This window comes from Coloeus monedula, assembly GCF_965178545.1.
Source record: "Coloeus monedula genome assembly, chromosome: 3".
In the NCBI taxonomy this organism is placed as follows: Eukaryota; Metazoa; Chordata; class Aves; order Passeriformes; family Corvidae; genus Coloeus; species Coloeus monedula.
In genome coordinates, this window is record NC_138783.1 from 115,305,723 (window position 1) to 115,317,971 (window position 12,249).

Sequence of the window (12,249 nt, forward strand, 5' to 3'; positions counted from 1 at the left end):
ATTGTTTCCCTGAGCTTCAGGCATCCAAAGAGTGGAAGAGTAGCACTTGTGGTTTTCACTGTTGCATTTGAGAGAAGAAAGCATTAAAATGAAGGGACACACACAAATGACAGTAACAAAAAATCACTGAAGCCCTAGGAGCTCATTAGCTGAACTGTGCAGGCAGAACGGTCCCTGACAGTATCCAGTGATTTGTTCTGTCTCACCAACAAACCGTTCCTCAGGAAAATCTTTGGGTTTTGTTGTTTTTTTCTTTTTCCCTGAACGCGCACAAACTGTTTCAAAGTGACTCATGAGGAAAAAGTTCTTATTGGTAACAGGAGGAAAAAATATGAGTCAGGCAGAGGTCACGCCGAACCTCTGCCTGGCCCTGCTCCTCCAAGAGGAGGTTGTGCAATCTCAGCATGGGGAAGCTCTTGTTCCCTCCAGCACTTGGAGGGCAGGGTCCCATCCCCAGCACGAGCTGGGCACCACATGAGACTTGATCACACCTCATGCATGAGTTGGGCACCAGATGAGACTTGATCACACCTCATCCATGATTTAGCAGTGCTGCAGGGGAGTAAATCCCATCTGAGATATTTTGTGGCTTGCTTCTTGTTTTTAGCTCTAAAACCAGGCATTTTTGAGGGAAAGCAACCTGGAAGGTGGGAATTGCCTTTTGCTATGGAGGTTTATTGGGAGAAGAGTCAGAGGGTCTCCTGCTCGGCATCCCAGCATGGGTTACAAGGGCCAGTGCATCTGAAGGTCCCATTCAGGGCAGAGGTCTGGCCTCTGCCAGCAGCTGCTGATGGGACTGGGCCCCTCCTCGCTCTGCCTCGCTGGCTGAGCCATCAGATCCCTGCAGCAAAGGTTTGGGAATGGGCACTGACACCAATCCCACTTCCTTGCTCACCCAATGCCACAGGGCTCAAGAACAGCAAACACCAGCGACCAGCCCAAAGATTTGGCCCTGCTTCACTGGCTTGTGCCCTTGCTGCTGCCTGTAACCCGTTTTTGACTGAAGGCACCTGCTGCTCCTCTTGGAAGAAGGATGACTTCACCTTTTTTATCCCTCCAAATCCCATCTGACGTACAGCTGAGACACGGATGGGAAGGACAGAGGACTGTGCATGCAACTGGAAATTCCACTTGTGCATCTGTCTCCTGCACACAGATGCAAAACGTGCCTCTGTTCAGCAGATTTGAAGCACAGAATAAACCAACCAAAACACACAATCTGCTTTATGCTGTTGGTCAACAGAAGATTTAACCCTCACTGCCAGCTAAGAGTTACAGAGACTTAGATCCAAGTACATGTTTCTGGTGATTTTCCTAAGGCGTTTCAGAGGCAAATCTTTAGTCCTTGTTTCACAATTTGTGTCAGAGCTTCTATTGATGCATTAAATTTAAATGTTTACAGGAAGCTTGTCACTTTGAAGGACCTAAAGGCACACTGTTGTGTGTGCTCCTGAGCCAGCTCAACTAAAAGCAGAGCAGCTCAAGGAGGAGAAGGAGCCTTTCAAAGCAGAAACACTGGATTTAGGGAACCTAAGATCAAGGTATGGGATGGCATCCTGCTCCTACTGTGTGAATACTGAGTAAGGAACTCAGTCAGATTTGCAAAAATCCAGCACATTTTAAGCTGGTTAGAAGATACAAACATTTAAATAGATTTGCTTAGGAGAAGGAACAAAGTAAATTGTTTGGGGGAGGTGTATTGTTTCTTTTTTCCTCCCTGTTAATACCTGTAATTGTGACTAACCCAGAACAAATACTGGATTACTCAGTACAAAGGAGGTGGGGAGCTTCTTAAGTGGGCAGAAAAGCACCAGATGACTGAAACAACGAATTATTAAAACCAATATGAAATGAAAGTTTGAGGTACAAGGAAACTTCATCTGCAAGAAAAAGAATAAATGTTTTAATCTAGCTGCCAAAACGTAACAGCCAGACAAGTTATGAACCCATACCTGTGTTTCTGAGGGGATTCTGAACAAACAGAAAATTCACTGGTGGTTTCACTCACTGTACACAGTGAGGAAGTGCTTTTATTTTTTCTTCTCTTTTTTTTTTTAAAGAAGATCCTGGCCGGCTGTCAAGTGGAACTGTTGCTTTGAAATTTAATTTTGGGGTTTTTTTTAGATTGACATTAAATCATCCACGAGATTAAAATCAAAGCGTCTCTGGGCTTTCCATGGCCTTGCTCATACCTTTTCCCTAAATAAAGACTGCAGACTCCTTGTAAGAACCCCTGTACCAGGTGTCTGTCAGGAACAAGCCAAGTCTGAACAAAAATCCAGCCTTGCCCAGAAGGCAGTGCCGGGCTGATCCGCCCTCGGAATTGCTCAGCACAGGAGGCTCCTGCTGCTGCTCTGACTCTGCATTTGGACACGTGGGCATTTGCCATGGTTTCGCCCACAAGTCACTCTGAAGCATCTGTTGAGCTGAAGCTGCTGCTGAAACAGAGGAGGGCAGAGCTCCAGCTTGCACAGGGCTCCCCAGCAGGGTTTATTCCATCAGCACCTGGGAATTAAGCAATGGAAGAGTGGAAGTCCAATATTAACCCACAGGTCTCTCATAAGGGTGGCACCTTCAGGACTGCATCCTCGGAGCAGGAGTTTCGCACCACTCTGGGGAAGAGCCTCTGTCTCCCAGGAGCTTCTCAGCACTGAAATTTCCACTTCTGATGCCAGGAAAACTCCTGCTCTTTCCACGCCCTCTCCAATGTGCAGCCCCTGCCTCAGTTAAACAGCACTGTTGGATTTTCCAGGTACTCAGGAAAAGAAAATCATTCGTACCTCCTAAAGGCATCAGGTGCTGACACAAACATCGCCAGCTTCTTTACGATACCAGAGTGCTGAAAGGAGAAGCAGAAATGTAAATGCTTTGGAATAAAGATTACATATTGCATCACTGGCTTGGTAACCCATAGCAGAAACCATCAATCACCTTCTTTGCAAAGCTAATCAGGAAAAAGAAGAGATGCCTGGCAAGGAAGTTCCTTGTTTGGAGCTCAAAGAGACTTCACACCAGGTTTTGGCATTCTCAGGTGAAGAGAAGTATGTGGTCATGCACTGTAAAACAGCAGGAAAATAATTTTGGTGATTTTTCTCCCCACAAAAACCCCAACTAAAGTTATCTCTCTCTATTTAACCAAAAGAAAAAAAAAAATCTCACAACAGAACTTATTTTGCCAGATATTGAGAGCTGATATTTAAAGCTCACAAGGAGATGATTTTCAAAATGTTTATTGGCTTGAGAAAGCAGTGGGTTATTTACTGAATCTGTTCTGCACCCTTAATTAGCACAAATGCCAGTAGGGGAACTTCCTGTGTGCTTTCCTTTCTGTGTGCTGACCTTCTGCATGAGAAAAAATCCCTAGTGAAAATAGATTTTAATTCCCTCCTTGAAATCAAACATTTGGCTTTGGTTAAGGAGGCACACAGCCCTGTCCTTCGTGATATTTGGACTGCAAGAGCTCTGGGGCAGGGAGGATTTTCTTTGTCATTCGCTGCTGAAAATTACAGGAATTTCAGTTTATGGACACAATAATGCTAATGCTGCCACTGAAGGATGATAAGAACATGACTGTTGTTGTGATTAACATTCATGTATCACTAAAATGCCAAGTATGAATATCAGCACACATATTTCATCACTCTCCTTCTTTGCAACTAGTTTCTATCACATTATAAAAACTACTCAGTATTGTCCTATGTGAGAGACAGAGCTCACAAATTGATCTAAGGCCTCAAATTCTTACGGAAAGGTGGGAGCCAAGGGTGTGTCAGCCTCCTCCAAAAGGCAGCACTGCTGATTTAATTACCTGAGTCAGTGAAATCAGCTTAATGAGAGATAAGAGAACATGTGTGCATGCCTTAAAAAGAGGGAGGCAAATGAAATAAGTTTGCGTCTACCACATTTTTGTTTGGTTCACTGTTCTTAGAGATCTGATGGGATGGATGGACTGGGACCCACTGGCAAAGTCACAAAAGGCTTTAGGGCAGTCTACAAAACTTCCATGCCTTTCCTGCAATTTATTTCTTAAATAAGAATGCAAAAGCTTAGCTGATGATGAGGATAAATGAACACTTTGCCTAAATGCCCCTGTTTCTAACCAAAAGGAAAAACATTGAAGGGCAACATCATTCCCTGCTTGCAAAAGATCTGCTTTTGATAGACCTTGTCCTTCCAGAAGCAAAAAGGACAAAAATATTTAAGACAACTTTAGGGACTGGAAAAGTTCACAGGATGAGCCCTGAGGGCTTATAAACAGCAGCAGATAGGTAGAACCTTAATCATCAGTCTGGGAAAACCATCCTGATGTCAGTGCCGGTATTTGATGCTTCCTCAGGATGTGGTGAAGATGTTTCCTTACCAGCAAGGTGGAAACTTCACATTGTGGTAGGACACAGAAAAGTATCCTCATGGTAACAAGGATATTTTATGGATAACAAGGGTCCAGTAAGAAAGGATTTATCATATGATCCACAACTAAAGCAACATTTCCATGTCAAAAATGGCACGGCTGAGGCAGTTTTGCACTCTGAAGAGCTGCAGCAAGTGCCAGGAAACAGCCAAAAACTCAGCAAATTACCTGGAGTTTAATGCGGAACAAAGGATGATGTACACCTGAAAAAATCTGTGTAATTCTCAGATCCTTGAGGCAGAAGGATTAGTCAGAACATTTTTGCTTGTCAGATGCTGCTGAAACACCCACCAAGGCAGACATGATCAAGAGTAGGCAAAGTCAAATTCCACTAATGCTTGTATTCCCTTTCCTTCTGCTGCACCAACAACAAAAGTGGGAAGCCCAGCTTCATTTTTTTAAAAGCAAACATCCACATTTTGAAGAATCATGTGCCTACATTATGCGACTACCTAGTCCCTAACAAAATGGGCTGGTTTTCTATCTAGGGCTGTCTAAAAATAAATTTGAGAGGACTGTTTTCCCAAAAGGGCAAAGGTTATGCACATAACTCAGTGTCCACTTGGAAAATCTCTTCCGCATTCCCATGAGCAGCACTAATGATTATCTCAACAGAAAAGTTTTTTTCATCTCATTTACTTTTAGGACCTCTTCTGCCTTTCCCCTTTTCACATTTCTATCCATCTGAATATTGATGTTTTGCTCAGGTTTGTTCCTTTACATGTCTCTGCCATAATACACATTTATTTTTATATACATGCATGTCTATACGTGTATATATGTACACACAAACACATGTGCTTTGTAGATATAAACAAATACATATAGGCACAAAAAACCCCCCACATGTAAGTGGATAAACACATCCATGAAAAGATACAACCCTTGCAAGAGGAACAGTGTTTGATTCAGCACTGTTAATATTTAAATTTAATATGATGGAACTGTATCAGCCTGTTGAAGCTTTCTTGGTCTTTCAACCACGATTATTACACTCTTTAAGCATCACATTTTTTACTGAAACAAATGTGATAAGGATGAAAAAGAAACAAAGAAATAGAAACAGTGGGTTGTAACCGTGTGCAATCCATGAGGAGGGAAATGCTCCCTGCACGTTGGGTGCTTGAGCTGGATGTTGTCAACACCCTGTAGAAGCTTTTATCTATCAGTTTACTTTAAGCCTCTATCCTTAACAAGTCTTTACATGTGCATCATAAAGGCAAGTCCCATAGCACCTTATTAAGTTGTTTATTCTTTCCAGCCCTCTGCATTCAAGCTAAATCATATTATGCAATTAGCTGCTATGAAAACAAATGGAACTTATTCTGTTTTCCTGTGTTGAAGGAGCAGTTCAAAATCTGTCCTCTTCAAAAAGTATTTAACAGACTGAGTTAGGATCAGTTTGATGTCTGAATTATTTTTCCTGTACCGTGAAAAGAAGCTGCTGCTGAGGCTTTGCTTAAAACCACCAAGATGCTGCAAAAAAATCTGTGACTCGAACAGTGAATTTTGATGACTTAGACAACTTCATCACCTTTCCCACAAGAAGAAAAGAATTAATTATTTTTAAGATGTGGGAGTGACAGGGTGGTCTTGACATGCCACAAAGTTCAACTGGTTGCATATTAATTTTTTTTTTCTTTTGAAAAGTCTTGCCTCTAAATTTCAGCATTCAAGTGATTCAATCGTTAGAAACTTCTGCTGGCAAGCAAAGGGCAGCACATCTCTGCTTGTGCTACATGACATTCATCTGTATGGGAAGAGGAAAGAGACAGTTACCATGTAAACAAAAGAAAAACAAGAACAAAATCTCTCTGGCTCTGTTGAGCTCATCACCAGCCAAGCCTAATTTTGATCAGCTCTCCCTTCATCAGCAGGATCCTCTCCAATGGAACTGACCGTAAAAGGAAATTTGGGGGTTACAGTCATCACAGGGATTGACCAAATGTTAAAATACCAATGGAGAGAAGAAACTCAGAGTTATTTCAAACTGTTGATTTTAGCAGGCATTTGCTTTCTAAATGTGTAATAGGTGACTGTCACCAGAATAGCTCTGGATGATTTATTTCACGACCTTCTTTGTGGAGTCAGTTCATGCAAGCCTCTTCCCAGTGTTAATGTATTCCCCAAAAAATGCAGGCTGGGCCTATCCCAGGTCATAGGAAAAGCTTATCCCAGCCCAAGAAACCATGGAGCTTTCTGTCCCCCTCTTAGCAGTATATTCCAAGAGAGAAAAAAACAAAAACAAATATTCAATTTATCTTTTTTGTTGCTGGGGCTTAATTCAGTCACAAAAATATCCCAGTCCTACAAGTGATAGCAAATACTGTTGTTTGGGGGGGATACAGCAGCTTACTTGCCTGAAGGATATTATGAAATTTGAGTCTTCAGATTCTTCTATCAAGCACAGGACATCATGGGTGAATAACATTCCCTTTAAACCATACCAAACATACTGTATGGTTAATAAAATGTCATCTAGAATTACATAAGAAAATTCCTCAGTCCTCCATGAAACAAATGTGTAAAGATTTTTGCTTGCCATATGAAGACAGGATTATTAAAAACAGAGTACATAAAAATCAACTAAAATTTAAATTATGCTGTAATAAGGTGTTTAGCATAAGTTCAAGCTAATTCCCACTGAAAATAATAGGGCTGAATTGAAAAAACACAAGTCTCTACATAAATATTTCTGGAAGTACAGAAGGAGGAATGGAAACTTGGTCATAAATTTGTCAAGATGAATAGAAGGTGTCATTAATGTTTGCTCTGTCTGTATGAGCCATGGGTCCTTCCTCTCGGGGGAATCACAGTGGAAAACTGTAAACAAATTTTTCTGCACAGCATCATAAAATAAACTCCCAGCTCTGTATTCAGTGCCAGAGACATTGCCAGGCAACAGAAAATTATTGCTCTATCTTGAGAGAATGCCCTGAATTTATTATTTTTAGGTCATCTGTTAGTGACACAATGCAAAGTTTCACCCAGGTTTTATTCCAGTGAGCCCAATCTTGAAGCTAAACAGATGTCCAGAAATTTGAGCAGTTTAAGACACTCCAATCTCTTTAGTTCACCAAACTCTGTAGCTATTGAGTGACAACAATCAGTAGGCAGCTTAGCAGGAATTAAGAGTGGGCTGTGCCTGCTCAACATTACCCTAAAATATTACCTGAGCATTACCTGAAGGGCTGCTCCATTTGGAGATTCAAGGAGATCTGAGGGGGGAAATTCCCTGCTGGACACACCACCACACCTGGGGAACATGCTGGGCACATGCAGCAGCTGTAGCACAACCTCCACAGGAACCCAGCCTTGGTGACAGGGAAGCCACCACATCCCTCGGCAAATTTTTCCAGTGCTCAATAATCCTCACGGTTAAAATAACCCTCCTTTTCCTTCTGTCTTGAATTTATAGCTCCCAGTCCTGGAAACTATAATATTAATTACCTTTTTTTGCTTAAAATATTTTGAGAGCAAATGCTCATTCTTTCCTAAGTTTTAATTGGAAAGGAGATGATTTTGAAAGTGTTCAAGTCTTTCAGGCGAGCAGAAAAGGCACAGCTCTACCAGAAGGTACAAATTTAGTGCAGGGTTAATGAGGACTATTTACATGCAGAGGTGTATTACATGATTGTAATTAATCATCCTCTTTAACTTCAGGATTTTAAAATCGCAAACAGAAAGTTTCTCTGTGAGCAGTAATGACAAATTGCTTCCTTTCAACTGTGAATGCACACACTGCCTTTGAACACAAATCTAGGAACAATTAGGCCCCATGCATGGCACTTCTAAATATTAATCACTCTTCTTAGTATTTTATTTTGTTCACCACTGGGTAAAAGCATGTCTCCAGCCAGATTTTTCAGTTTAGGTGGCCAGTGATAATCTGTTAAAATGTGGTTAACTCCAGCACTTGCAGTGGCCTCTCCACACCCAGCAGCTGCACCCTACTGACATGTGGAGGTGCAATTAGGTTGAGCCCAGTTCTTAATCGCTGTACACAGAAGCAAGTGCTGTCCTGTGCTGGCAAACACTCGGGTGGGGGCTGTTCTTGGTGTCTGCAGGCACCTTGGTAGGAAAAAGTGGGAAGAAAAGCAACCATATCACCCTCTGTGTGCTGGGACCTGCTGCTAAAAATGAGAATCAGTAACTGCTGATGTAGTACCTGAAATACTCAGTAAATGTGCCGGTCCAGGGCATCTCCTGACACCCTTGGCCTGCGAGGATTTTTGTAGGCACCTGGCTGTACCTTAAAACAGCATGAAGAGTTCACTTGTGGCTAAAAAAAACAAAACACCTCTCAGCAGGAGAGTGAGTGAAACCCAGCTTGCTCCCTGAAAAGCTGGTCTGCAGCTTAGACAGGAGGAAAGAAAACACCTGGGAGTGGGGAAGGTGAGGAGGGGGAATCAGGGAAAGCAGAGAAGAGGAAGCAGTGAGGAAGAGAGGAGTCACAGAAACACAGGATGATTTGGATGGGAAGGGACCTTAAAGGTCATCTAATTCCAACATCCCCTGCCATGGAAGGGAGGAATGAAGGGAGGGATCAAATCTTTATGGTGTTAGAAATAGCATTGACAATTCTATACAGACTGTAATGACTCTGAAAGACCCAATTAAGGCAATGGAAATGCAGAACCAGTAATGCAGAGATGAATCATCTGACCTAAAATAGAGGGAATGATGAAACATATAAGGGAACAAAGTGTGTCATTTTAACTTTTACAGCAAAATAATTCCAGACATAATCTCTCAAAAAATATTTGGCAAACAGAAACTATAAGGCAGTGTTGGTTAGTGCAGCTATATGCAGGTACAGTGGAGAATTTATCTCTTACAAGCTAAAATGGACAGGTCTGCCCTTCTGCAGCTCTCAGACACAAAAGCCAGGCAACACCCAAAGTAGCACACATGCCAGCCCGTCTCCAAGAGTGACACTGCCAGTTAAAGATATAAAATAAATCAAAAATCAGTTTATCATCTTTTTAAAACAGGATGTCAAATATGTCATGAATTACAGATCCCACTCTCACTTTCTGTCTCCCAGGCCAGTGTAGTCCTAATAAACAAAGTGAAACCAGAGCAGCTCTCAGGTCTGCAGCAGTTGGGAGGCAATGGGGGAAAAGTTTCCAGTGAAGAGATTTCACATATTCACAGAACTATTACAATCCTATTTTAAATGAAAAAATCTCCTGCTTAAAGGGGGAAAACCCCATATCCAGGCAGCTGAGCAGCGTGTCGGATGGGAGAGGAGACAATTTCTGTTCTACATCACACATTTCTGTAGATTCCTGGGAAAAAATATGCCCCTTCAGTAACTGGAGAGTCCTTTGACAAGACTGCAGGGGTCAGATTCCTCAGATACTCTAGATTAGCCTGGAAAATGCTAATCTCTCCTGTGAGTGTGTCAGGTTCCAGCTGCAATTCCCCTCTATGCCATCCTTGCAGCATGACACCCTCTGCCTTATCCCACTTCATCGTCCACATGCAAAGGGAAATTTGTATTTTCACCACGTCCTCTCCAACAGGGAACTTCCCTTTTGTATTTAAAGACAACTTTACTAAAACCTTGTGCTACTTGGAAATACGAGGGGACCTCAAGAGGAGAAAGAACAGCCACATAAACTGAAATGCCACGGCTGGGTCCTTCTATGCCACTTGGAGGCTCTCAGTATTTTCTGTGCTTTAATTAGCCATTAATTGGCCAGATAAGTGCCATAATCTTTTAGCCCAGCACCAAAATACATCTGCATAACCTTGAAGGCGATTTCAACCCAAGGCCCAATGTCAACATAATGTTTTTCTCATCCTGAGTCATCAGCTCCCATACCTAGTGAAACGTGCAGTACAGACAATAATGCTTCAGACACACAAACATCACAAAGTACAAATATAAAAAGCTTAAAGCCAGATTTGTCTGCATATCTTTAGCCTTTGTGCAATTATTCTGATTAGCTTTCAGTAGATCTGCATAGTTCTGCCCATTAAATCCTTTTTTTTTAAAGGTTGTGGGGTTTTTTTCCCTCAAGAAGGTCCATGACAACACCAAGGGAGATGCTCTAAGTAGTCATCAGACTGTGAAGGGTCTGGCAAACAAAACAGCTCATGTGTGGGATTTTACCATCAGGATTGCTTTCAAACAGAAACACTTGTGCTGTGGTTCTCCAGGACATATTCTAGTTGTAGTGGTCACATGTGACCCAGAGCTGTGATCTCTGTGAACATAACTAAGAGAAAGACATTGGAGAGGTGTCATTTGTATAATTGAGAGAGGGGAAGCCAACTGTGTAATGGCACAGACAAATTTTGTCTCTTCACATTCAGCATTCAAAATCCCATGTACGGATAGGGCTGTGTAAGCACATTAGCTATCAAATCCCAGGAATATAACACATTACAGCCAGTTTGGTCCCCAGCAGGATGCTGGGTCTGGAGAGGCAATCAGTCTCTCTTTTGCCCATGTATCACTGGCTCCTGTGTAATGAACTGGCACAGGGAACTGGGGGAAAAGTGTTAAATTGACAGAAAAGCAGGTCAGGCGAAAAGGCCTCTTCCAGTGCACTGCTTCTGTCCTTTAGAACTGTAAAGCAACACTTACTAAATAAATCCTCATTCTGTTTTGGGGGCTGAATTCATCATGCAAAGAATGTAATTTCACAGTCCAGAATGGACAATAAATTCAGTCAGTAGCCTGAACATAAAGACATCAATAATTCTGTATCTTGACTATTTTTGCTATGCCACTTGAGCTTTCCACTCAGTAATGAATAAATCCACGTGGAGATGACATCAGTCAGAGTGCCCAGGCCATAGAAATGCAAAGCTGACCCTCAGCTGTCACAGGGCAGAACTTCTGTTCATGACCTCAAAGCAAGGTTTAGCTCCTCATCTCACACCATGGGCATGTCTTTATAGTGCAGAGAAAGGCAAAGGCACAAGAATAAGTTTGAAGTTGTTATAAATTGCAAATTCCCTTTGAAATACACATTTTGTTGTCTAAGGACCAGCATGTTAACATCAGATATGAAATTAGTGAAACAACAGCACCCTGGCACTATTTGAGGAAACAAAAAAATGAAAACATATTTTTCCAGCAAGACAGTACCTTTACTTCCTAACTTCTCACTTTTTAGTTGATAAGAACTTACCACAAATCACCTCTAACACTTGGATACAATTGCTGAAAAGAGAAATAATCTACTCAACACACACCACACTTTTCCAGCAACTCAGCAATGCACAAACACAAATGGACTCGCTGAAATTCTGGAAACTGCTGTCCATCTCTGTGCAATCTCTAACGCCAGAAGATCATCATTTGAGGCCAAACTGTCTGACTGATACTGAGGAATGAAAGCATCAAGCTCCCTTTTCCAGTACACCATAGCCCTAATAGCTCTTTGGTGCTCTCTTTGATTCACTTACATGAACCTTCTCAAGAACTGAGGCTACAGCCATGCTGCTTTCTGCCAAGAAACTTGATCCCTAAAGCCACATTTACGGGAAGGCAGGACATTAACAGAATTACTGTACTAATGCAAAATTTCGCACTATCATTCCATTCGCTCTTCCTGAAAATTAACTTTGTTAAACATGAACAAAAACATAAGCCTTCCTTTTTTTTTTTTTTTTTTAAATATAATAAGCACCAAACAATTAGTTTTTCTTGCTTGGACTTATTGTCTGGACAGAATTAGAGAAAATGCTTGCCATACCATCCACCTCTCCCTTCGGTTTTTCCTCAACTTCTTTACGTACATAGCGAGCTGTGATGAACATACTTGTAACTAGGAAACTGAAGCCACTTTTTAATATTCTTACACACTTCCACTGTAATC